This window comes from Leopardus geoffroyi, chromosome B3 (assembly GCF_018350155.1).
Source record: "Leopardus geoffroyi isolate Oge1 chromosome B3, O.geoffroyi_Oge1_pat1.0, whole genome shotgun sequence".
NCBI lineage: Eukaryota > Metazoa > Chordata > Mammalia > Carnivora > Felidae > Leopardus > Leopardus geoffroyi.
In genome coordinates this window covers 107,481,447-107,493,181 of record NC_059337.1, presented here as the reverse complement: position 1 = coordinate 107,493,181, position 11,735 = coordinate 107,481,447, and the positions used below count along the sequence as shown (strand labels likewise).

The window sequence follows — 11,735 nt, the reverse complement described above, 5'->3', positions numbered from 1 at the left end:
AATAATATTATGTAACATTGTATCCTTTTATGACATAATAGTAGTAGTGATCACAGCAGCAGCAGCAGCACTAGTATTAGTAATCACATACTTAGGATTTATTCTTACAAGGCTAAGTAAGAGTAAACATGGATTCTTTTATTTAATTTTCACAGCCCTAAAAAATAGCTTATACTTTTTTTTCTCTCATTTTACAATGAGGAGATGAACCTAACGTGGGTTACGTAATTTGCTTCTAAACTTTCTTTTCCTTTCCTACAAAGTGGAGATAATTGTGCTACCTGCCTCACACACTTGCTGTAGAGGTTACATTGCTTTATGTGGCAGGTTTTTGATTGTGTGATACATAGTAAGTGTGTGGTGAGTTGCATTGTTAGGTCGTATTTGTCTACCTGATCTTGTACGGCCAACAAGACTTTACTGCACTTCCCCTTACATTAATAAAGTAATAGAGTAGTTGATTTTGCTTATTGATTTTGCTTATTCAGGAAGAGATGATATGGATTCATAATCGTAATTACCACATGTGACCCAAGGGTACATATATCCTAAGCATAGTCTATGATCATGCTGATTCCATCCCTTTTGCAAAACAATTCCTGGGCCTTCGTGAACATGATTTGGCAACCATAGGCACTGTTGTTATATGAGAATATTTAGCAAGGAATATCTTTTTGTTTTATGTTTTTCTCTGCTTAATTCATTCTTATTCAAAATGGTTTGGGCTTGTTTTTTAATATTCAAAGTGACATATGGTTCGTTAATTCTATTGCAAATATTACTAAATTATGCAAGGGATAACAGAAATATCTTAGACCAAATTACCATAGACAGGGTGGCTTACATAACAAGAGTTATTTCTCACAGTTCTGTAGGTTGGAAGGCTGTGATCAGGATGCCAACATGGTCAAGTTCTCGGTGAGTCCCATATTTCAGTTTTCCAAAAGGCTGTCTTCTTGCTGTGTTCTTACTTGGCAGACAGAGCAGAAAGCTAGCTCTTATGTGTGTTTATAAGAAGCTAGCCTCTTCTTATAAAGGAACTAATCCCATTTATGAGAGCGCTACTCTTTTTTTTTTTTTTTTTTTAAGATTTTATTTTGAAGTAATCTCAACACCCAAGGTGGGGTGTGAACTCACAACGCTGAAATCAAAAGTTGCCTGCTCCACTGACTGAGCCAGCCAGGTGACCTGAGAGCTCTACTTTTGTAACCTAATTACCTCCCAAAGGCCCCACCACTACATACTATCATACTGGGGCATTAGAATTTAACAAATGAATATTGGGGGGCACAAACATTCAGTTCATAATGTCCACAAAGCTATATTTTCAGTGTGGAATTTTTCCAGTCTCGGATTACTTTACACACAAAAAGCCACATAAATTGCTTCCTGCTTATATGCAATGTCAAAACTTCATTTAAGAAGACACTAGGAGTGAAATTCATGGTCTTTTATTAAGAAGCCATCTGTCTACTATTTATTTACTGAGCTGTAATGAACAATCTTTTGTGAACAAAGATTTCTCTGCCAGTGGGAAAGCTCCCTGTAGCCTTGGATGTGAGTGCCACCTGCTGGACGCTGTACACAAAAACTTTCCCGTACCTCAACCCAAGAATGGCTGATCATTATCTGGGAAAATGCCCAGGTAACACCCCTTTGATTTTAGGTCACAAGGACAGCTGTAATGCCTAATGAGTAATGTAATCTTTGGGTAAGAGCGCAGATTTTATAAAAAAAACACACTCAGGAAACAAACCTAATGCAAAAATATTCCACTGAGCTATTGTTTATAAGCTTGCCAGTGCCAAGAATATAGTAAATAGTTCTCTGTTTATATTATGAGCTCACTGAGTTTTATACATTGGTGACATAGGCAGTTGGTGGGTGGCTTTTTACCTTAAGGAGGCCGTACCTATATCTTGCAGAAAGGTAGGAAATTAGGGACCCCTTGGCTATGACCATGAGTTGGCTTCAATACCAAATATGTAATCTCATCAATTTTAGTTTTGGTGCCAAATTCTCTGTTTGGGGCTTAGGGAAAAAGTGTTTCTTTGCATCACTCTAATGGACTCTGTGACTTATGGACTCAGTAGCCTGGGGCTTATATTAGCATTGGGACAATTTGTAATTTCCATTGAGGGCAAGAAGGTAGAAATGGCTCTTTAAGAGAAATAAATACACACCTTGGTCTATCAAGAGCTTCATGAAGTTTCTTCCAGTTTGGTCCTTGGGAAGGACATGAAAATTGCATAGCATTGTTTTCATGCTAGTTACCTAGGAGAAGGTAGGGGGAAAGAGGCCCTTGGAAAGGGACAATCATCTAGCCTTTTTTTTTTTTTTTTAATTTTTTAACGTTTATTCATTTTTGAGAGACAGAGAGAGACAGAGTGTGAATGGGGAAGGGGCAGTGACACAGAATCCAAAGCAGGCTCCAGGCTCTGAGCTGTCAGCACAGAGCCCGACATGGGGCTTGAACTCACAGACCAGGGGGATCATGACCAGACCTGAAGTCAGATGTTTAACCGACTGAGCTACCTAGGTGCCCCTCCTGGGGTTATTTTGAATCACTTTTGCAGAAATTTAAAGTTTTTAATCATTTTTGCAGAAAGTTTAAAGTTGGGCCTTTTCTCAGCTGCTGCTAAGGTGCTCTGTCCTTCCGAGGAAGCTAAGGCTGCTTTGGGGTGAGGCCCTCACTTCATCCAGCGACTAGTACTGTGCCAGCTCAGCACTCACCTGCCCATGGCCTCTGTCTAGGAATTCACCTGCATCTGCTCAACCCTCATCCAGCATGATGATGAGGTGACAGTCACGGAGGATAAGATCAATGCCCTCATTCAAGCAGCAGGTATAAATGTTGAACCTTTCTAAGCTTTTTGCAAAGGCCCTGGTCAATGTCAACATCGGGTGCCTCATTGCAATGTAAGGGCTGGTGGATCTGCCCCAGCAGGAGGACCTGCTTCTTCCACCACTGCTGCTCCAGCTGAGGAGAAGAAAGTGGAAGCAAAGAAAGAAGAATCTGAGGAGTCTGATGATGACATGGGCTTTGGTCTTTTTAGCTAAACCTCTTCTGTAACCTGTTCAATAAAAAGCTCTTAAAAAAAAAAAAAGTTGGTCCCTAGGTTATAACTGACCCAAGGATTGTCTTTAGTATGTTCTTGACATGATGAGACCAGTTATCTGCTTTTAGAATTTTATAGAAGCTGGTGGCATGTATTTCTCCTGCCCTGGCTCCCTTTTCCTAGCGCTGGAAAAACATCATGCATAATTCACAAAAGAGTCTTTTGGGCTAAAACAAAAATTCTCTTCCTTTGTTCCAAAGTTGGTTAATGGATTTTTGTGGCTAAAATTTTTAAACCTACAAAATAGGATTCAGATTTGGAAGGGGCTCAAGGCAGAGTGAGCTTTCTGTTTTTATTTCTGGTTATGTGAAGCTCAGGACTATAACACCATGGTGCTGGAATTCAGATTTTATGGAAAAATGATGGGTGCTTGACAAGATTCTATATTGAGGGGCACCTGGGTGGCTCAGTCGGTTAAGTGTCTGACTCTTGATTTCAGCTCAGTTCTTGATCTCAGGGGCATGAGTTCAAGTTCTGCATTGGGGTCTGTGTTGGGCATGAAGCCTACTTAAAATTTTTTCTAAAAAATGAAGAATCTATATTGTGGATGTTGACTAGCCTTGTTTTTAAGAGAGGGATAACATGAGTGGGGTAGAGGGACTGAAGGAGAGAGAATCCTAAGCAGGCTCCACAATTAGCATTGAGCCCAATGTGGGGCTCAATCCCATGACCCTGGGATCATGACCCAAGTCAAAACCAAGGGTCAGACACTTAACCAGCTGAGCCACCCACGTAACTCTAGACTTATTTTTGCAATATATATGAATGCAGAATCATGTTGAACACCTGAAACTAATATCATGTTATGTGTCAAATATACCTTAATAAAAAAAAGAATCTATATTGCATGAGATTACATGATATTTAGCACTCTTGTCTGTACCTACATCAATGCCAAGCCAGAACACAGAATGGAGATGTTACTTCTTACACCTACAATGGTACAATCAACTCATGAGATTGACATATTTTGACTTTGCTAATGATTGCATGTTCAAATTTTTGGCTTCTCAGGACCCTTCAGGATAATATACCAGTTATATGTTTCTTGTACTCTTAGTCTGGGACATATATCAATTTTTGGGCTTCTGTCCTCTAACAACTCTATCCCATAATATGCAACCCCCAGAAATTTTTTCAAATGTGACTTTCAAATTGAATTGTTGTTATAGTTGGTCTAATAGTACTATCATGTAGATTTGCATCATAGAAATTTCCTCATTTTACACTAAATGGATTTTAGCATTTTCTGCTTTTTCATCATTGGGTTCTCCAAAAATGTTGCTGGGCAGAAATTTCATTCTGAGTTTCTGTGGAACAGAAGAGAAATTGAAGATTTACACAGTCATATGCTATAGAAGTCATCAGATTTTGCAAAGAGATTTTGAAACAAGACAGGAATGGAAGTGCAAATCTCAGTGGGTCTTAGTGTTTCATCACAAAGTTTTGTGGTAAAACCAAGATGAAACCACAAGTTTCACTGTTAGCCAGACCAGCACTGGAAGAATGATCGATTTCAAGGTTAGCCAAGGTCAGGCGGAAACTTGGCTTGTTTTATTCATATGTTCAAACCCCAGACCTACTGAATTTTGTATGATTTGGGGTTTCCAAAACAGAAAGCATTTTGGGGCCCAGTCCAAAGCTGAGGCCTACAGACTAAGGGTAAAGAAAGTTGTTCTGTCTTGGTTTGCACTTTAGTGCAATTACTAGCTAATTACTACCCAATTACTAGTTGAACCTTATTTACTTAAACTGTTCTTTGGAAGTTTAAAAAACCAAAGTATGTATTTTCTCCCTATCTTCTGTCTAATAAGAATACCAGGATTTTTCTCCCAGAGTCTCCAGATGTTTCTACAGGCCACAAGAAGATTTATTTCTTGAAAGATTTCACGGCTGCACTTACCAGCACTCATAGACTGTGTTCCATTCTTCAGCTCAATATTTGGATAATTCTCTAGGGGTAAAAGTAGCAAGGTTGCCTACTCTTAAAGAGTCTGGCCCAACCCAATAATTTGAAAAAAATCATGTACTTTCAGAATAAGAATTCAAAGAAAAGAACAGAAAAGAAAAGAAAAAAAAAAACAGTCAAGCTCAGAGCCTCAGACGTGTCCCCCATTACAGTGGGGAAAATATGACACATGAAAGACAACCTGTGGCAGCCCAAGTTCTGATTAGGGCATCATCAGTGAGGAATATGAGGCTGGGAGTGACTCTAATTATGCCAGGACCAAATCTACTAGGAGGTGGCAAATCCATCAGGTCAATTGGACATGCTTTTGGCTGCACATTATAGAAAACCCTTCTACAAGGTTTCAGTCTTACAGGGTGTTATTTGTTGAGACTGGTTGGTGGTTCACTGATGCCATCAGGAACCTAGACTTTTTTCTTCTTTCCATTCCACATTCTTATTATGGTCACCTTAGGATCTTAAGATGGCTGCTGTGGTTCCAGACATCATTCATGTTTGTATTCCATTCAGGCAGAAGGAAAAAAGGAGCTAAGGCTTAGGGGCAAAGTGGTGAAAAGGCCCATTTTATGCAGAAAACAAGAACTTATCCAGAAGAACATATTTTCACATGTGCTGACTGGGTCATCCAGTCAACAATATCTACCTTAACTAACTGAAGACAGGTGGTCAACAATAAGAGGATACCCTGTAACTGCACAAAAGAGCAGATGTGAAATACTCTGGCTAAGGCAGACCTCATTTACAAACCAGACCCATGGAGTAATTAGCTGTAGAGAGCCTTGCAGCTAAACTTTGGAGGACTCTGAAAGAGAAGGTTCTTTGTGAAAGTTCATGGAGAAGTCCAGGGAAGGTAGTATCAGATGATCATAAAGGGATTGTGTAAACTACAATAATTGGACATGGGATGGTTAAAATGTAATGTTATGAGCTATTATTGACCATTAAAGTTTCCAGAATGATCAAACCAGCTAAACCCACATCTTTCAGGGTCTTAAGGAAGACTTGCTTCCTTCCTTCCTTCCCCCACCCGCTTCTCTTTCTTTCCATTTTTCTTTTTTTCTATTCATATTTTTAAGTTTTTAATCATGAAAAATCTCAGCATACAGAAAAAGAGAAAGAATAATACCTCACAACTCCCCCATTAAGTTTCAATACATTATTTACATGTTTTGCCTTATCTTTCATTCTGTATACAAAACCATTAAATACACATTAATAGGTATATACACACATGTATATATATATATACACATACATATATACATATCTATCTATCTATCTATCTATCTATCTAGATATCTATCTATCTCTGAGCTATTTAAGTAGGTTGTAGACACTTTACCCCTAAATACTTTTTAAAAATTTATTCTTATTATTTTTTAATGTTTATTTATTTTTGAGAGAGAGACAGAGCATGAGCAGGGGAGGGGCAGAGAGAAAGGGAGACACAGAATCTGAATCAGGCTCCAGGCTCTGAGCTGTCAGCACAGAGCCTGATGCCAAGCTCGAACTCACAAACCGTGAGATCATGACCTGAGCTGAAATCAAGAGTCAGACACTTAACCAACTGAGCCATCCAGGCACCCCTGTACATCACTTTCTAAAACACCTTGTTTTAAGGATTAGGTTTTTAAGCTGTCTGAAGGACAAGCAAAATTGTTTTGTTTTCATTCTTCTTGAATTTTCCTTTGTTACATGTATTTTTCCCTGGTTACCTCACTGTTTCTGCTTTTGCTACTGTTGATTTTATCACACCTCCACTGTCACAGGCAGCATGTTTTCGGCCTGCTGGGCTAAAAGTGGTGGAAAAGGTTTCCTCACTGGCACTGACTCTCTCTGGTTTCTTTTTAGGGCCAATATACTCTTGTTTTAATTATTCTATTTCTCCTGACATTCAAAATCTCCTCTCTTTTTAATTAGCTTAAACCAACCTCAGGCCTTTATTGATGGGAGAGAGTTTTCAAAAGCAATATGCAGAGGGTTTGCTTGCCAGAAAGGTTAGCCAGCAAGCACCTACCTCTTGTACAAGGCCATATGTTCTCTAAGGAATAGGAGTTCATTAACAGACTTTGTTGTCTGAGAGTTTTTTTTTTTTTTTATTCTTTCCTCTCTTTCAGACTTAGAAGGATGTCTAAAGTGTTTATTATTAGCCTAAACTGAGAGCAAGTGAATGTTCTTATCATTCAAAAACAAATACACCTGTCTGGCAACAGGAACTCTGCCTGGCTTTATGAACCAGGAAAATCAACACTGTATTCTGAGCTCAGCCAGTAAATCTGAGGGGCCTGTAAAGTCATGTTGGAGAAGGGGCTCTTTGTGGAAGGATCTAAACTTCCACAGGCTCAAGAATTCTCACTGGAAGACCAGGCTTGCTAGTCATGTGTCTGCACAGACTCTGTATCCTACTTATGTGTCCTATACTACTAAATATAAAATAAAAGAACTCTGAAGGTTGGGAACACACTGAAAAATTGGTAGGGAAGAAATCTAAGGGATAAAGAACCAATATCCTGTGACTGCTGTCAGATTGGCACTTCTTCCTGATATCTCCTAAGGGCCCCCTTCACTACTTTCCTTTTTGCTAAAAAAGAAGCTAGTTTAGTTCCAAAAGTTAGCCATTGTCCTGATTTCCCTCTCCTAGAATTAAAAATGAAATTTAAAAGTAACCTTACTTTTCAAAAGGAAAATGGTGTCTTGACACTGCCGAAATGCACAAAGCTATAACACCCAATATTCATTTAGTTATTTGACTACTCTTTGAGTAACTGTGGATTTTAAGGACAAATAAAGGTGCAGTATATGAGAACTTGCTCTCCAGAAACTTATGATCTAATGGGGATATAAGATGCATCACACCCACACCAGATCCACACTCTCTAATCATTAGCATCAAGGATGTTTTCATATTGGAGACAGTTTCAGTGTCCTGCTGGCCCTGACCCTTTCCCTCTGTAATTTTAAGCCTTCTTAGATTGGACTCAATGGAATTAAAAAAAAAAAACAAAACAAAACAGCTTTAGAGTCACCTGAACAGGTGCAGGTAGTGCTGTCTCCTTTTACCTTAGCTGTTTGGATATAATTAGATGGTTTATCTCTGAGGGGAGAGATTTCTACATCAAATGTAGGAGTTTGAGTGAGTTGTAAAGGATAATATTTTTGATGAAATAAAAATGTTCAGGATCTGTTTCAAGAAATGATCCCAAATTAGGGAGCAATTGAACACATAGTTATTACTACTAATGAATGTAGTCAACCAAATTTAGAAGTTGTATTTGTCATACTTTCAAACCTAAGATAGCCTGTGAGACAATGTATGTTTTGAAATGAACAGAATGGTGTTCAAATTCTGCTCCACCATTTTCTATCTGTATAGCTTTAGACAAATAACTTAAAAGTCTAAGCCTCTACTTTTACCTCTGCAAAATGGCTATTACCAGCATTCGCTCTTCACAAAACGGTGTGAAGATTGAGACAATGTGTGCAAAAGCTTTTAACTCGATGCCTGCCCCCCGCCCCCACCCTGCCAGTGCTAATTCTGTCCTTGTCTTTTCCTACACTTCTCTTTGGAGGATTATGCCTGTATTTTATTTTAGTTCATCCTTTTTTATTTTTTTTTTCCTGTTCTTGGCTTTTCTCATTGTTTTTGTTCTTATTTTTTCTGGCTGATCTTGTCTTTTTGGTTTCCCTCTCTCTCCTCTCTGTGGATGTTTGTTTTGCCTGTGTTTATTTTTCCATCGTGAACTTTCCTTGAGTTCCTTTCTCATTTGCCTTTTTGCAGGCGTCTTTTGTTTTACCTGGGGCTCTAGCCCTTTGCACATTGATGTCAACACTGACTGCTGATTTTGGACTTTGCTGAGGAAAGGGGGGTGGAAGGTGTGGGAAAACCGTTCTTATGGGGCCTAGAGAAAGGACATTGGGATGTTGAAGCAGTTAGTTACTTGGCTATACATATTTTGCAGACATACACTTCAGTTCCTGGCCAGAAGTCTGATGCTTTTTCCCGCAGATCTTCAGAATTTTTGAATCTGCCCTGATTTCACTCCCTTTCTCTTCCCTCCCTCTTTCTCTACCCGGTTGCAGTAGAGCTCAGCTTTCCCCTCCCCAACTTCCTGCTGTCTTGCTTTCTCTGAAACATGTTTTACCTATTACTGCTCCTCTCCAACATTTCACTTATGTGGAACACCCACTTGGAAGGGGAGTTGTTTTTGAAGAGGAGGAGGTCATTATTGATGATAGCAATAAGAGTAAGAGTTGCATATGAAGCACCAATGCTCATACAAGGCCAAAAACAAGACAGCAGGAACTCATGACCCTGTTCCATTGGGCACAGATTCTAATAGAATCCAGAGAGTCCAAAGGATAGAAACAAGCTAAGGGAGTGGTGGGTGGTGACAGGAAGGAGAAGCCAGAGAATATTTCTTGCATCTTAATTTCCACATTTATTCATCACCTATGCTGGGCCAAGCAGTGAGCTAGGCTCTGGGTATCATTTGATGAACAATATACAGAAAAGTTTTGTCTTTAGTAGTCTTTGATAGTTCTAGTTGTGTTCTAAAGAGTTAGACTCTCCCCAAAATTCCTATCTAGTATTTTAAATTTGGACATAGTTTTCTACCTTGAGAAACACGATGGAAGGGAGCCTGTGGCTCCAGTGGCAGCAATAGATCTGGCAGTGCTTGGGGGCAGTGGTTGGTGGCACACCACGACTACCCATTATATGTCCTTAAATATTTTTATTATGGAGTTTTAAGCAAATGTGGAGAGAATAGCAGAATGAATGTTTATGACCTACCACTCAGCTTTAATAATTATCAACATTTTTTGGATCTTGTTATAATTCCTCCTTCCTCTACTATTTTCCTGAAATATTTTCATGCAAATTCCAGACATCATGTCATTTCACCTTTATCTTAGTCTGCATCTTAAGTAGGCAAGACTTTTTTTTACATAGCCATGATGCCATTATCACATGTAACAAAACCAATAATAATGACATAATTTCCTCTACTATTCATTCCACATGCAAAATTTTCCCCAGTTATCTCAAAGATGCTTTTTTATGGTTGGTTTGTGTGCATGAAGATCAAAGCAAAGCCCATACATTACATTTAGTCATTCTGCCTTTTAAATCTCTTACTCTATAATAAGCTCCCTCCATTTCCCCCCATATCATTGCTTTTTGTAGAAATTTGATGTAGTGGATGCTGTGGTGTGCTGCCTAGATCCCTTCCTCATGACCAGAGCACTCATTCCTGTAACTTCCAGACCCACAGCATGTATCTAATGACTACAGCATGGAGGTTCTTCAAACAATTAAAAATAGAACTACCCTATGATCTAGCAACTTCACTACTAAGAATTTATCCAAAGGATACAAAAATACTGATTCCAAGGGGCACATGCACCCCAATGTTTATAGCAGCACTATCAATAATAGCCAAATTATGGAAAGGGCCCAAATGTCCACTGACTGATGAATGGATAAAGAACATGTGGTATATATGTATACACACACACACACACACACACACACACACACACACACACTGGAATACTATTCACCAATGAAAAAGAATGAAATCTTGACATTTGCAACAACATGGATGGAACTAGAGTGTATTATGCTAAATGAAATGAGTCAATGAGAGAAAGACAAATACCATATGATTTCACTCATATGTAGAATTTAAGAAACAAAACAGATGAACAGAGGGGAAGGGAAGCAAAAATAAGACAAATACAGAGAGGGAGGCAAACCGTAAGAGACTCTTAAATACAGAGAACAAACTTAGGGTTGCTGGAGGGGGAGTGGGTAGGGGGATAGGTTGAATGGGTGATGGGCATCAAGGAGGGCACTTGTTGGGATGAGCGCTGGGTGTCATGAAAGAGATGAATCACTGAGTTCTACTCCTGAAGCCAAGACTACACTGTATGTAAATGAACTTGAATTTAAATAAATGAATAAATAAAAATTGTTTAGAGAGTAGAAAGGCCTGACTCTCTTGCTTCAGTTTAGGACAACTCTGAAGGACTATCTCAACTCCAGAGCTTCCTGTGGGACTAAGACCTCAGTTGTGACTATATCACAGATCAATTTCTTCCTCTGCCCGAACTTGTTCCCCTCACTCCCTTCAGGTATGTTCCTGAGGCTACTCCCAGTAAAATGCCTTGCACGAATCACCATGTCAGAGTCTATTTCCTAGGAAACCTAACCTAGACAGTTGATACTATGAACGCTCTAATCAAGCAGAATGTAAAATGGGATTTTAGAACTGGATCACCTGCCTATCAGCTGTCAATACAAACACCATTACTGGTGGTAGATGAATACTGATAACATTCTTATGGTGTAGAGTCATAATTTGTAAACAAGAATTTCATACTCCACTCTTTAATCATCAACACCCTTTCCCCTTCCTGCCCTCTAACTTCTCAAGGTATAATTATTGGCATGGCCTCACTCTCTCTTTTTATTGAAAAAATTTTTTTTCTTTTAGTAAGCTCTTTGAGATAATTTTAGATTTATATACAATTATAGGAAATAATTCTGAGAGGTCCCATATACCTTTTACCCAGCTTCTTTCAATGGTAGCATCCTGCAAAACTATAGTACCAGAATGCAATCAAGGTACAGAACATTTCCATTA

The 11,735-nt window shown here is 38.9% G+C and overlaps 1 long non-coding RNA gene and 1 pseudogene across 1 annotated transcript; one reads left to right on the top strand and one right to left on the bottom strand.

The window, feature by feature from the left end:
- Positions 1-825: 825 nt before the first annotated feature.
- On the bottom strand, positions 826-2,342 carry LOC123583946. Its single transcript, XR_006705070.1, has 2 exons — positions 2,184-2,342; positions 826-966 (listed from the first exon to the last, which is right to left on the bottom strand). It is a non-coding gene; the product is annotated as an uncharacterized LOC123583946 (long non-coding RNA).
- Positions 2,343-2,724: 382 nt separating this feature from the next.
- LOC123583945 lies at positions 2,725-3,079 on the top strand (annotated as a pseudogene).
- The last annotated feature ends 8,656 nt before the right edge of the window (positions 3,080-11,735 follow it).